Source organism: Symphalangus syndactylus, chromosome 11 (assembly GCF_028878055.3).
Source record: "Symphalangus syndactylus isolate Jambi chromosome 11, NHGRI_mSymSyn1-v2.1_pri, whole genome shotgun sequence".
Lineage (NCBI taxonomy): Eukaryota > Metazoa > Chordata > Mammalia > Primates > Hylobatidae > Symphalangus > Symphalangus syndactylus.
In genome coordinates, this window is record NC_072433.2 from 86,357,379 (window position 1) to 86,373,244 (window position 15,866).

Genomic DNA, 15,866 nt, shown 5'->3' on the forward strand with positions numbered 1-15,866 from the left:
CAAATACAGAGAATGCAAGCAGTGTGCCTAACTTTGCTTAGAAAGTGCTGACAGGAGCGAGGAGTTTCACTAGCATTTCCTGTCTCAAAAACTAGTTCCCCATTTGATATTCAATGACAGTAAAACAGGGGTCAGAAACTATTACTGTTTGTTCAAAAGCAGAAGCTAGAATCATTTCAAAGAAAGACAGGGCAAAATTAAAACTGAAACTCCACTTCTACCTCTCTGTAGAAGCAGTGGAGTGTATCTCCTAGGGGCTTCTACTCCCTTGCTGCAAGTGAAATTTATTAACCACAGAAGTGTCTTTCACTTGTGTCCTAAATGAAGGTAGATCTTACTGTTTTTGATACTAACCAAGTCATCTTCTGGGTACCAAAAATAGTGTTTGTGGCTTTATGAAAAGACTGGCCTTTCCACAGCATATGTATCCATTGACCTCACTTCTGAGAGCTTTAGACTAATTAGGTAATTAGACTAATTTGCACCATTAATTAAAATGCTCTATGAAATAACCCAAATCCCAATGCAAAGAAAACAGCATGGTATACAGATGTTTGTTTTTTTAAATTTAAAAACATTTTATAATCTTCTTGGGTTCTAGAATCAGATTTTTAAAAATTAACCATCCCTAAAAAAACTCACAAAAACAACTTTTATCAGGAGGTTCTATTCGTTCTTCATGGCTGTGGTGGACCATCCATTATTTTAATACACTATAAAATTTCAAAGTTGGTGACAAAACAAGAAATAAAAATGGAGGGGATTCTTATGGCTTCATGGGTATTTAGTTAGGAAGGGTAATGTGGGGAAGCTGTCACACAGGAGGCAAAAAATTGCAAAGAGACTAAATATGTAAGGTATTTTTACAGCTTCCTCAGCCATTCTCTTTACCTAAAATGCCCTTTTCTTATTTCTTTTTTTAGACAGAGTCTCGCTCTGTCACCCAGGCTAGAGTGCAGTGGCATGATCTTGGCTCATTGCAACCTCCGCCACTGGGGTTCAAGATTCTCGTGCCTCAGGCTTCTGAGTAGCTAGGACCACAGGTGCACGCCACCATGCATGGCTAATTTTTTTGTATTGTTAGTAGCGATAGGATTTCGCCATGTTGGCCAGGCTGGTCTCGAACTCCTGACCTCAGGTAATCTGCCTGCTTCAACCTCCCAAAGTGCTGGGATTACAGGCATGAGCTACTGCACCCGGTCCTCCTTTTCTTATTTCTAAATGATATTCTCATTCATCAAGACTCAATTCAAATATTACTTCCTGTCAGAAATTCTTTTGTCTCTCTCCTCAAACCTCACATTTGCTGCTTTCTTACTTTTATTTCTGTAGTCATTTCTTAACAGATCATATTATTGATTTTTAGTTTTGTAGTTTTATCCTCTAATAGGATCTAAATTCCTTGAGAATATGAATCATTCAGCCTTGCAATTCTTGCAATTCTTACAATATACGTATTGTCTAGTATACAGTAGATAATTAAAGTTTGTTACAGGGTACCAGTTTGGAATAAGGAGTTAGTAGCTGAAAATGACCTAAAATGCTCTCTACTTTCAAGTTATAAACCCACACATTCCTCTGTTTCTCTGTATATGTCTGTCACTGCTTAGCTGATACATGATCTAACACCCTATTAAGCCATCTTCAGATGTCAGACCACCATTTCTAACAATACTACACAATTGTATGTTATTTTAAACCTTTCAAATGTCTTTTACATAAATCACTTTATTTAGTTCTTACAGTAATTCTATAAAGTTTCTGGATGAGAAAACCGAAACAACAAGCATCAGTGACTTTGGACTAAAGCTCAGGTCTTTTGAACCCTCACTATAATTCCCTTTGGTCCAGAGCTTACAGTTTTTAAACTTTTTACTTTCAAATATTTTCAAACTTATAGAAAAGATGCAAGAATAGTGCAAAGATCACCCATATACTTCACGCAGATTCACTGATGTTAACATTTTACCACATTTGATTTCTCTCTCCCACCCTGCCCCCATATATACAGGACCATTTGAAAGTGAGTTGCAGATGTCGTGCTCCTTTACTCCTAAATATGTCAGTGTGTATTTCTTAAGAACAAGCATATTCATCTATGTACTGTAGTAAAATGATCAAACCTAGGAAATTTTACATTGATATAATATTTTAATCAATACATCTAATACAAGTTTGCAAATTTTTCTAATCATGTCTTTTATGAATTATGACTTTTTTCTGGTTCAGAATTGAACAGGATCACGCATAGCATTTACTTCTTATATCTTTTTAGTCTCCTTTAATGTGAAAGTGTCTATTATTCAGCCTACACTTTTCTTTTCTCTTCTTTTCTTTTTTTCTTTTTTCTTTTTTTTTGGGGGGGGGTGGAGTCTTGCTGTGCCACCCATGCTAGAGTGCACTCAGCCTCGAGGGTTCAAGTGATTCTTCCGCCTTAGCCTCCCAATTAGCTGGGATTATAGGTGCCTGTCACCGTGCCCAGCTAATTTTTTATTTGTAGTAGAGATGGGGGTTTCACCATGTTGGCCAGGCTGGTGTCAAGCTCCTGACCACAAGTGATCAGCCTGCTTTGGCCTCCCAAAGTGCTGGGATTATAGGTGTGAGCCACTGTGCCAGGCCACACTTTGCTTTTCTTAATTTCTGCCCCATTGCTAACTCTACAGGGCAACTGGGGTGTCTGTTGTAGCTAACAGATCTGCCTCACACATCGTATACGAGAGGTTAATGTCATTAAGGCAAATCGTGACGTATCAGGGACAGACCCAGTGGATAAATGCCACCTTCTTCTGTCCCTTGTTTGCAGAATTCTGAGGCTCATTCTGTATGGATCTTTAGAGGATTCTCAATGGATCATGATCTGTGGTCATGTTCAGCTTGAGACCTTCTTCCCCTGATACTGTTTTCCTTTCTTCCCTATTTTACTGTCTCCAGTCCCTTTACTCCTTAAAACTTGGAATTCATTTCCCAAAATAATCCCTTGCACATAAGCCCTTGTTTCATCTTTTTTAAAAGAGATCTATACTAATACAATTATACATAGTGTTAATAGAGTTAGTGGGTCCACAGTTAGTGGGTTAGGTAGGTGACAGATTAGAAGTTAGCAGTACAAATAGAGGAATGCATCTTTCTTAGGTGCCGACCTAAGTAGACCTTCCTTCTTAACCCCCAAACAAAGACACAGTACTGGCCACATTAATGCCCCTGTAGGCTCTGATAATGACATTGACACTTCTCTCCAGTCCATGTTTCTTCCCTTCCCCTTCCTTCTCCTCTTCTCTTTTCCTCTTCTCTTCTCTTCTCTTCTGTCTTTTCTTTTCTTTCTGTTTTTGAGACAGGGTCTCACTCTGTTGTCCAGGCTGAAGTGTAGTAGTGCAATCATGGCTCAGTGCAGCCTCAACTTCCTGGGCTCAAGTGATCTTGCCACTTCAGCCTTCTGAGAAGCTGGGACTACGGGCATGGGGCACCACACCTGGCTAATTTTTACATTTTTTATAGAGATAGGGTCTTGCTATGTTGCCAGGGTCAGTCTCAGACTCCTGGGTTCCAGTGATCCTCCCACCCTGGCCTCCCAAAGTGCTGGGATTATAGGAATGAGCCACTGTGCCCAACCCATGTTTCTTCTCAGCCTACTTCCACACCAGTGCAGTGCCTTCCAATCTGTAATTCCTGAGAGTATTGCAAGAGAATGAAAAGGGCTTAGTGAAAGTGATTGCTCTGCTTAAACTGCATACATCTCTTCCTCCTGTTTCTCATCATACTGCCCTTTAATGCTCCTATTTCTTTCCACTAATGATTTTCCCTTTGTCCTTGCCCATTTCTGTCTGATAGACAACTCATTTCCTTTTTGTCCTCTCTGATAGTAGAAAATTTGACTCCGTGTATGTTTCCTAGAAGAAAGCACAACCACGATTAAACACCCAGTGAATAATTTGGGATGCTGATGAAATCAAGGAAGACTGGAAAAGCAACTCGTTGGGTGTGCTGTGGAGAGATTTCCTATACTGGGCAGAAGGTTAGATAAAAGATTCTTTGTGGTGTCTTCTATCTCTGGGAATTTATGCTAGAAATGTCAACTTAATTAAATTGCAGTGCCTGTCAACAATCCAAGGGCAAAAGTTTGCTCCAGATCTGCAATCTAGCCTCATTATCTTAGGGGGAATGTGACCAAGTATAGTATAACACTATCAGTATGAAAAGAATGAAATCCACACAGCCTGCATAATTATAGGTGCAGAGAAGAAGAAATTGATGACACAATATTAAGGTTTATTTTTGCCACCTAAAAACATGTCAACATCGTATTATCTTATTATCTCAGATTTTCATTCAATTCTATGACAGCTAAAAGTAACCACTACATCTGTCAATTAAAAGAAGAGAAACTGCTTATTGAAATTTTAAAATTTGATCTATGACATGGAGTTGAACTGGAAGCACCTGCCAGTCTTCCTGATGCTCCAGATAGTATTTAGCTGCAAATTAATTAATCTAACTACATCTTCTTGATTTTCTCACACTGCATTAGAAAGTGTGGGCTCTTGGTCATAAACCATGATGAAACTATAACAACCATGTAATGAAACCTTATGGTTTGAGTTGTCTGGCTTGTCATAGAGATGAATATAGTGTAATTAAGCCACACTCTCTCCTTGCAGTAATGAAGGCACTGTTTGGGGGACTATGCCAGGGATAGGAGAATAAGTTGTCTATGACACTCGAACAGTCTACACTATCCAAGTAAGGTAACCAGCTAAGGCACTTTCAAAGTAAAACCAAACAGGAAGTCATGGCAGATAATGCCACTTTCATCACTGGTAATTACTGGCCTTAGAGTTGTAATGAATGGCTGCTACAGAAAAAAAGATAGGTGGCAATTTACGCAACGGATCATTGTTCATCATCAGCAGTATGGGTGGCACTAAGCAACAGGCAGAATTTTTTTTAAACCCGCGAGGTAAAATAGATTAAAGGTATTATTAATAGGCTAGGCCTAAAGGAACAGTGTCTTAATTATGGACTCCTTCCTATCCTTTCTTAAAGATATTATATTTCTACAACTGACGAAGGACTAGATTAGGCTTAGGCTAGTAGTAGAGGGAACACTCATTGCTGCATTAAGATCAAAGAACCTTCCAAAATTTTGGTTGCTGCAAGTACCAGAATCAGCTGTCATTCTATTGGAAGCAACAGGGAAAGCGTAGCTCACAAATTTTTTTTAAAAAAGTTATTTCTCAATCAGTCCACCATTTACTGGACTAGGCTAAAGTGAACTGCATAATTTTATAGAATCTCAAGTTTTTCAGGATATCTTGTTAACCAATGGGCTGACATTCTCTTTGCAGGAGCTCCACCAAGTGGTCATCCAGCTTGTGGGCAAAAGTCAGAAAAACAAATTAGGAATCCTAAGAGAGACTGATAGCCGAGTAGAGCAGTCTGAAGGTAGATAAAGGTGAACCCTCCATCCATAGGGAGATTCAGATACAGGCTTGATGTTTAGGCAAGACATCTGCTTTTCTCCACCATTTGTTTTCGGTAACTTTCTGGTCCTTATATGAACCATGCCTGCCCTTTGACCTCATGACCCCATATGCTTTGAGCCCTCCATTTTCTCCTAATCAATTAGTCTCCTTCTGTCTTCCCGTTTTCCCTGTTTAGCTCCACACACTGGTGTCCACTACTTAAATTATGCTTTCAGTCTTATTTTCAACTCTTAATCGAGCCATCCTGTTTCTCTGACTCTGGAACTGAGCAGCTGAGAGTTCCTGGAGAAAAATCAAACAGCCATACCAATTGATGTCACTGTATATTTTTGCTTTCTGACCAAGGCTGAGTCCTCAGTTATGGTGAAGGTGCTTCTGATCAACTGACAGTGGGTATTCCAAACATTTATTTCCCTTTCTGTCAAAACCACCAACTCTTCTTACCCTCAGCAAATGATGATTCTGTCCATTTCATTGTGAAAAGGCAAGGGCAGAAAGTGAAAACGGCACCTTCCTCTCCCTCTTACTTATATGTTTATTTATTGGCATTTGTACTTCTCCTTCCTGTTGGAAAAGGTGCCCATCTAACTCGAGGCTCATTTCTCAGCCTGTAGATTGGATTCCATCCTCTTCTGTGTACTCAATGACTTTATTATATCAATCATCTCCCTCTTTCCTGTTTTACTTCAGAAGATAAACAGAACAGTGGTTTGTCTTATTGAAAATGAAAGCAAAAGTAAAATTACCTTGGCAGTTTTGGGTCTCTAATTATAAGCCAAAGAAACAAATTGAGAACAACTTATGGAAAAAATGATATGCGTTGGAAATATACTGGTATAATGCAGAACAGAAGAAAATGCTAAACAGTCCAGCTTCCTGAGGGCAAAAAGTACAGGACCACTGAAATGAAACCGTGGACATTCATAATCATGTATGTTTACTAAGGTTCAACTGCCTTTCCTCCTTGTGTCACCACTTAAGATTTAGCTCCTAGGAAGGAAATATTTGATTGGCCAAGCCCACCAGAAACATGTGCAGAGGAGATGCTCCTGATACCTGCACCACTGAATTCCATATGGCACAGTTCAGGGAACTTTGCTTTGTCCTTATTTTGTTTGATTTATCTGTAGCAGTTCTTCTCCTTCTGGAGTCCTTCTCCTTTGTTTTCTGTGGCATTATTCTTTCCTTAAAAAGAAAAAAGGTAATTCTTTTTAGTCTCCATTGTAGGTTCCTCTTTTTTTCTGCTTAAACATTAAGTGTTATCTTCCTCATGGGTTCAACTTCGATCACTGTTATATTACAAACTTCCTCCTGCCAAATCTTCCTTTTGAGTTTGCGATGGAACCTACAATTGAATTTCCAATAAAATTCAGTATATCTAAAAGTGAACTTATGTATTTCAAACCTGCGCTTTACTTGAATGCCACATTTTCATAAATGGCGTATCTCTTATCCAGTCACCCAATCCACTTCCCTGGGAGTCTTCCTAGGTCATTCTCACTTATACTCAATCTATCCCTAATCCCTGTGGCTTTTAATTCCTTGGTATCTCTTGTTCTCCTCTTTCCTAAACTCATAACCACTTTTTAAATTAAGGTCTTAATGACTTCTCACCTAAATTGCTGCATTAGCCTCCTCAAAAGATTTCCTTACACATCATACTCCGTTTCTTACAGAGAGATCCTTCTAAAATGCTAATCTGCTCTGCAAACCCGGATTCAGTCCTTTATCTTTCAGGACAAACTTCAAGGCTTAACCCACACATTCTGTCTTTGGCCACTTTCCAAGCTTCAGGGATGGCTACTTCCTTACTGCTGTATTGTAAAACAAGCAGGTTTCCAGTTGGAGGGACTAGAATTGTTTTTTAACCTTGACTGAATGTAAGAATTTCTTGGGACGTTATTAAACACGCAGATTCTTGGCCTGACCCTAAATATATTAAATTGGAATCTCCAGGAGTGGGGCTTATGTCTCTACTGATTTTTTTTTTTTTTTTTTTTTTTTGAGACAGAGTTTTGCTCTTGTTGCCCAGGCTGGAGTGCAGTAGCATGATCTCAGCTCACTGCAACCTCCATCTCTGAGTTCAAGTGATTCTCCTGTCTCAGACTCCTGAGTAGCTGGGATTATAGGTGCCCGCCACCACGCCCGGCTAATTTTTTGTATTTTTAGTAGAGACAGAGTTTCATCTTGTTGGCCAGGCTGGTATCAAACTCCTGACCTCAGGTGATCCACCCGTCTCGGCCTCCCAAAGTGCAAGGATTACAGGCGTGAGCCACCGTGCCTGGCAGTCTCTACTGATTTTTATGATCAAGCCAATTTGTGAATTAATGCTTGACTGTTTCTAGGCAGTCCTTTTACTTATGCTGTTTGTTCTGCAATTCCCATTCCCCTTGTCCTTCAATAGTTTAGTTAGTGTCACTTTACAGGTGACTCTCATTCTTACTTAGAGGCCTCTTCTCTGTGTTCCTGTACCACATAGGACTATCTCTGTCTTAGTACCCATCACATAATATTTGACTAACTTACCTATCTTATAACTGCTCTAAAAACTTATCTTTGTTTTCCCAGTACATAAAAGACAAACAGTAGGCATTTGGCAAAAATTACTATGATATGTAAAAACAAATAAAAAGCTCACTACACTTTTTGCTGTTATGGATTCTTTCTGTTGCTTTATCTCTAAGGAGGTACTCATAAGATGAATATTGTTCAATTACTCAAAAACACCATTATTACTATGATTCCTTTAAAATCATATTATAGAAGAATATTTTTTGATATGTGAAAATATTATAATGTACTACTAAGGGAAAAATAGGCTAAAATTTATATAATATGACTTTTTTGGTAAAAATTTTAAAACAAATTAAGTTAAAAATGCATATATAAAAACAAATTGAGAAGACATACATTGTAATTTTATTATTCTTTGATTATGAAATAATGGGTGATTTTGTATCTACTTTCTATCAGAAGTATGTGCATCTAAAACTTTTTTTATTTGTATAAATTTAAGGGCACAAGTGCAGTTTTGTTACATGGATATTTTGGATAATGGTGAAGTCTGGGGCTTTTAGTGTGACCATCTTCTGAATAATGTACATCGCACCTATTAAGCCACTTTTCATCCCTCACTCCCCTCCCACCTTCCCATCCTTCTGAGTCTCCAGTGTCTGTTACTCCACACTCTATGTCCATGTGTACATGTTACCTTGCTACCATTTGTAAGTGAGAACATGTAGTATTTGACTTTCTGTTTCTGAGTTATTTCACTTAATATAATGGCCTCCAGTTCTATCCATGCTACTGAAAAAGACAATTTCGTTCTTTTTTATGGTTGACTAGTTATTCATTGTATGTACATATACCACAGTTTCTGTACTCATCCACTGACAGATACTTAGGTTGATTCTAAGTCTTTGTTACTGTGAACCGTGCTGCAATAAACATGAGTACAGATATCTTTTCGATATAAAGATTTCTTTTCCTTTAGGTAGACACCTGGTAGTGGGATTGCTGGATCAAATGGTAGTTCAACTTTTAGTTCTTTGAGAAATTTCCATGCTATTTTCTAGAGAGATTGTACATATTTACACTCCCTTCAACAGTGTATAAGCGTTCCCTTTTCTCCACATCCTCACCCACATATGTTGTTTTTTGACTTTTTGTAATAGCCATCCTGGCTTGTGTAAGATGATATCTCACTGTAGTTTTAATCTGCATTTTTTTGATGATAAGTAATATTAAGCATTTTAACAATAAGCTTGTTGGCCATGTGTATATCTTTTGAGAAGTGTCTGTTCGTGTCCTTTGCCCACTTTTTTTTTTTTTTTTTTTTTTGAGATGGAGTCTCGCTCTGTCGCCCAGGCTGGAGTGCAGTGGCGCGATCTTGGCTCACTGCGAGCTCCGCCTCCCGGGTTCACGCCATTCTCCTGCCTCAGCCTCTCCGAGTAGCTGGGACTACAGGCGCCTGCCACCACGCCTGGCTAATTTTTTGTATTTTTAGTAGAGACGGGATTTCACCATGTTAGCCAGGATGGTCTCGATCTCCTGACCTCGTGATCCACCTGCCTCGGCCTCCCAAAGTGCTGGGATTACAAGCGTGAGCCACTGCGCCCGGCCCCCTTTGCCCACTTTTTAATGGGGTTGTTTTGTTGTTATTGTTGTTGTTGAGCTGTTTGAGTTCCTTGTAAATTCTGGATATTAGCCCTCTTTCAGACATATAGTTTGCAAATATTTTCTCCTATCCTACAGGTTGTCTGTTCACTCTATTGATTGTTTCTTTTGCTGTGCAGAAGACTTTGAGTTTAATTAAGTCCCATTTGTTTATGTTTGTTTTTGTTGCTTGCACTTTTGAGGTCTTAATCATGAATTCTTTGAGTAGACCAATGTCCAGAAGAGTTTTCCTTAGGTTTTCTTCCAGGATTTTTATAATTCCAGTTGGAAGTATATAAATTTTATAATTAAAAATATTATGATAAAAAGCATATACATACTGTCTTCCTCAATCTACTTTGTAGTGTGCAGATACACATACATGCACACACACTTTGCACACACATGACAAAATAAAAAGAAATACTTGAGTCCTTGTAAACTTAACTTTTCTATGGAAAGCCAAAAACTGTTTGGTGAAAATGAAGTACTGAACTGATAAAGAATGGAGTGAATATGTGAATAAAATGTGAGTATGTGATAAGGAATAGAGTGAACAGAGTGAATAAGATAATTCTCTACTAATTAGAAAAAAAAGACGGGTATGTTTATAAACCTATCGTGTAGGTATACAATTCTTTACAATTTGTGAGTGAAGAGGACTCAGGAAAGAATCTCTTGAGTTATCAGCCTCCTGGGCAAGAGGGCCAAATAGGAACAGCTCTGGTCTGCAGCTCCCAGCAAGATCGACACAGAAGGTGGGTGATTTCTGCCTTTTGAACTGAGGTACCCAGTTCATCTCATTGGGACTGGATGGACAGTGGGTTCAACCCACGGAGGATGAGCTGAAGCAAGATGGGGCATTGCTTCAAAGCGCAAGGGGTCTGGGAATTCTCTCCCCTACCCAAGGGAATCCATAAAGGACTGTGCCTGAGGAACGGTGCACCCTGGCCCAGATACTGTGATTTTCCCATGGTCTTTGCAACCCACAGACCAGGGGATTCCTTCCAGTGTCTATGCCACCAGGGCCCTGGGTTTCAAGCACAAAACTGCATGGCCATTTGGGAGATACCAAGCTAGCTGCAGGAGTTTTTTATTCCATACCCCAGTGGCACCTAGAACACCAGCAAGACAGAACCGTTCACTCTCCCTGAAAGGGAGCCGAAGCCAGGGAGCCAAGTGGTCTGGCTCGGTGGGTCCTACCCCCTTGCAGCCCAGGAAGCTAAGATGGACTGAAATTCTCGCTGCCATCCTAGCAGTCTGAGGTCGACCTGGGACACTCGAGCTTGGTGGGGGGAGGGGTGTCTGCCATTGCTGAGGCTTGGGTAGGCGGTTTTACCCTCACAGTGTAAACAAAGCATCCCGGAAGTTCGAACTGGGTGGAGCCCACCGCAACTCAGCAAGGCAGCTGTGGCCAGACTGCCTCTCTAGATTCCTCCTCTCTGGGCAGGGCATCTCTGAAAAAAAGGACAGCAGCCCCAGTCAGGGCCTTATAAATAAAACCCCCATCTCCCTGGGACAGAGCACCTGGGGGAAGGGGCGGCTGTGGGCGCAGCTTCAGCAGACTTAAATGTCCCTGCCTGATGGCTCTGAAGAGAGCAGTGGATCTCACAGCACAGTGCTCAAGATCTGCTAAGGGTCAGACTGCTTCCTCAAGTGGGTCCCTGACCCCCGTGTATCCTGGCTGGGAGACACCTCCCAGTAGAGTCCGAAGGACACCTCATACAGGAGAGCTCTGGCTGGCATCCGGCAGGTGCCCCTCTGGGACGAAGCTTCCAGAGGAAAGAATAGGCAGCAATCTTTGCTTTTCTGCAGCCTTCACTGGTAATACCCAGGCAAACAGGGTCTGGAGTGGACCTCCCACAAACTCCAGCAGACCTACAGCAGAGGGGCCTATTAGAAGGTAGAAGGAAAACTAACAAAAAGAAAGGAATAGCACATCCAATCAGAGACCTCATCCAAAGGTCACCAACATCAAAGACCAAAGGTAGATAAATTCACGAAGATGGAGAAAAACTAGTGAAGGCTGAAAATTCCAAAAACCAGAATGCCTCTTCTCCTCCAAAGGATTACAACTCCTTGCCAGCAAGGGAAGAAAACTGAATGGAGAAACAGTTTGACAAATTGACAGAAGCAGGCTTCAGAAGGTGGGTAATAACAAACTGCTCTGAGCCAAAGGAGCATGTTTAACCCAGTGCAAGGAAGCTAAGAACCTTGAAAAAAATTAGATGAATTGCTACCTAGAATAACCAGTTTAGAGAAGAACATAAATGACCTGATGGAGGTGAAAAACACAGCACGAGAACTTTGTGAAGCATACGTAAGTATCAATAGCTGAATTAATCAAGTGGAAGAAAGGATATCAGAGATTGAAGATCAACTTAATAAGGTAAAGTGAGAAGACAAGATTAGAGAAAAAAGAATGAAAAGGAATGAACAAAGTCTCCAAGAAATATGGGACTATGTGAAAAGACCAAATCTACATTTGATTGGTGTACTTGAAAGTGACAGGGAGAATGGAACCAAGTTGGAAAACACTCTCCAGGATATTATCCAGGAGAACTTCCCCAACCTAGCAAGGCAGGCCAACATTCAAATTCAGGAAATACAAAGAACACCACAAAGATGCTCCTTGAGAAGAGTAACCCCAAGACACATAATTGTCAGATTCACCAAGGTTGAAATGAAGGAAAAAATGTTAAGGGCAGCCAGAGAGAAAGGTTGGGTTACCCACAAAGGGAAGCCCATCAGACTAACAGCAGATCTCTCTGCAGAAACCCTACAAGCCAGAAGAGAGTGGGGGCCAATATTCAACATTCTTAAAGAAAAGAATTTTCAGCCCAGAATTTCATATCCAGCCAAACTAAGCTTCATAAGTGAAGGAGAAATAAAATACTTTACAGACAAGCAAATGCTGAGATATTTTGTCAAGCCTGCCTTGCAAGAGCTCCTGAAGGAAGCACTAAATGTGGAAAGGAACAACCGGTACCAGCCACTGCAAAAACACACCAAATTGTAAAGACCATTGATACTATGAAGAAACTGGAACAACTAATGGGCAAAATAACCAGCTAGCATCATAATGACAGCATCAAATTCACACATAACAATATTAACCTTAAATGTAAACAGGCTAAATGCCCCAATTAAAAGACACAGACTGGCAAATTGGATAAAGAGTCAAGACCCATTGCTGTGCTGTATTCAGGAGACACATCTCACATGCAAAGACACACATAGGCTCAAAATAAAGAGATGGAGGAATTTTTACCAAGTAAATGGAAAGAAAAAACAAACAAACAAAAAAAACAGCAGTTGCAATCCTAGTCTCTGATAAAATAGACTTTAAGCCGACAAAGATCAAAAAAGACAAAGAAGGGGATTACATAATGGTCAAAGGATCGATGCAACAAGAAGAGCTAACTATCCTAAATATATATGCACCCAATACAGGAGCACCCAATTTCATAAAACAAGTTCTTAGAGACCTACAAAGAGACTTAGACTCCCACACAATAGTAGTGGGGGACTTTAACAACCCACTGTCAATATTAGATAGATCAATGCGACAGAAAATTAACAAGGATGTTCAGGACTTGAACTCAGCTTTGGACCAAGCTGACCTAATTGACATCTACAGAACTCTCCACCCCAAATCAACAGAATATACATTCTTCTCAGCACCTCATCGCACTTATTCTAAATTTGACCACATAATTGGAAGTAAAACACTCCTCAGCAAATGCAAAAGAATGGAAATCATAACAAACAGTCTCTCAGATGACACTGCAATCAAATTAGAACTCAGGATTAAGAAACTCACTCAAAACTGCACAATTACATGGAAACTGAACAACCTGCTCCTGAATGACTACTGGGTAAATAACGAAATGAAGGCAGAAATAAAGATGTTCATTGAAACCAATGAGAACAAAGACACAGTGTACCAGAATCTCTGGGACACATTTAAAGCAGTGTATAGAGGGAAATTAATAGCATTAAATACCCACAAGAGAAACCAGGAAAGATCTAAAATCGACACTCTAACATCAAAATTAAGAGAATGAGAGAAGCAAGAGCAAACAAATTCAAAAGCTAGCAGAAGACAAGAAATAACTAAGATCAGAGCAGAACTGAAGGAGATAGAGACACAAAAAACCCTTCAAAAAAAACAATGAATCCAGGAGCTGGTTTTTTGAAAAGATGAACAAAATAGATAGACTGCTAACCAGACTAATAAAGAAGAAAGGAGAGAAGAATCAAATAGAAATAATAAAAAATGATAAAGAGGATATCGCCACTGATCCCACAGAAATACAAACTACCATCAGAGAATACTATAGATACCTCTATGCAAATAAACTAGAAGAAATGGATAAATTCCTGGACACATACACCCTCTCAAGTCTAAACCGGGAAGAAGTCGAATCCCTGAGTAGATCAATAACAAGTTCTCAAATTGAGGCAGTAATTAATAGCTTACCAACCAAAAAAAACCCAGGACCAGACGGATTCACAGCCGAATTCTACCAGAAGTACAAAGAGGAGCTGGTACCATTCCTTCTGAAACTATTCCAAACAATAGAAAAAGAGGGAATCCTCCCTAACTCATTTTATGAGGCCAGCTCATCCTGATACCAAAACCTGGCAGAGACACAACAAAAAAAGAAAATTTCAGACCAATATCCCTGATGAACATCAGTGCGAAAATCCTCAGTAAAATACTGCAAACCGAACCTGGCAGCACATCAAAAAACTTATCCACCAAGATCAAGTTGGCTTCATCCCAGGGATGCAAGGCTGGTTCAACATACGCAAATCAATAAACGTAATCCATCACGTAAACAGAACCAATGACAAAAACCACATGATTATCTCAATAGTTACAGAAAAGGCCTTTGAGAAAATTCAACAGCCCTTCATGCTAACCACTCTCAATAAACTAGGTATTGATGGAATGTATCTCAAAATAATAAGAGCTATTTATGACAAACCCACAGCCAATATCATACTGAATGGGCAAAAGCTGGAAGCATTCCCTTTGCAGACTGGCAGAAGACAAGGATGCCCTCTCTCACCACTCCTATTCCACATAGCATTGGAAGTTCTGGCTAGGGCAATCACACAAGAGAAAGAAATAAAGGGTATTCAAGTAGGAAAAGAGGAAGTCAAATTGTCCTTGTTTCAGATGACATGATTGTATATTTAGAAAACCCCACTGTCTCAGCCCAAAATCTACCTAAGCTGATAAGCAACTTCAGCAAAATCTCAGGATACAAAATAAACTTGCAAAAATCACAAGCATTCCTATACACCAATGACAAGCAAACTGAGAGCCAAATCATGAGTGAACTCCCATTCACAATTGCTACAAAGAGAGTAAAATACCTAGGAATAAAACTTACAAGGGATGCAAAGGACCTCTTCAAGGAGAACTACAAACCACTGCTCAAGAAAATAAGAGAGAATGCAAATAAATGGAAAAACATTCCATGCTCATGGATAGGAAGAATCAATATCGTGAAAATAGCCATACTGCCCAAAGTAATTTATAGATTCAGTGCTATCCCCATCACGCTACTATTGACTTTCTTCACAGAATTGGAAAAAACTACTTTAAACTTCATATGGAACCAAAAAAGAGCCTGCATAGCCAAGACAATCCTAAGCAAAAAGAACAAAGCTGGAGGCATCATGCTACCTGACTTCAAACTATACTACAAGGCTACAGTAACCAAAAGAGCATGGTACTGGTACCAAAACCGATATATAGATGAATGGAACAAAACAGACACCTCAGAAATAACACCACATATCTACAACCATCTGATCTTTGATAAACCTGACAAAAACAAGCAATGGGGAAAGGATTCCCTATTTAATAAATGATGTTGGGAAAACTGGCTAGCCACATGCAGAAAACTGAAACTGGACCCCTTCCTTACACCTATACAAAAATCAACTCAAGATGGATTAAAGACTTAAATGTAAGACCTAAAACCATAAAAATCCTAGCAGAAAACTTAGGCAATACTGTTCTGGACATAGGCATGGGCAAAGACTTCATGTCTAAAACACCAAAACAATGGCAACAAAAGCCAAAATTGACAAATGGGATCTAATTAAACTCAAGAGCTTCGGCATAGCAAAAGAAGCTATCATCAGAGTGAACAGGCAACCTACAGAATGGGAGAAAACTTTTGCAATTTAGCCACCTGACAAAGGGCTAAT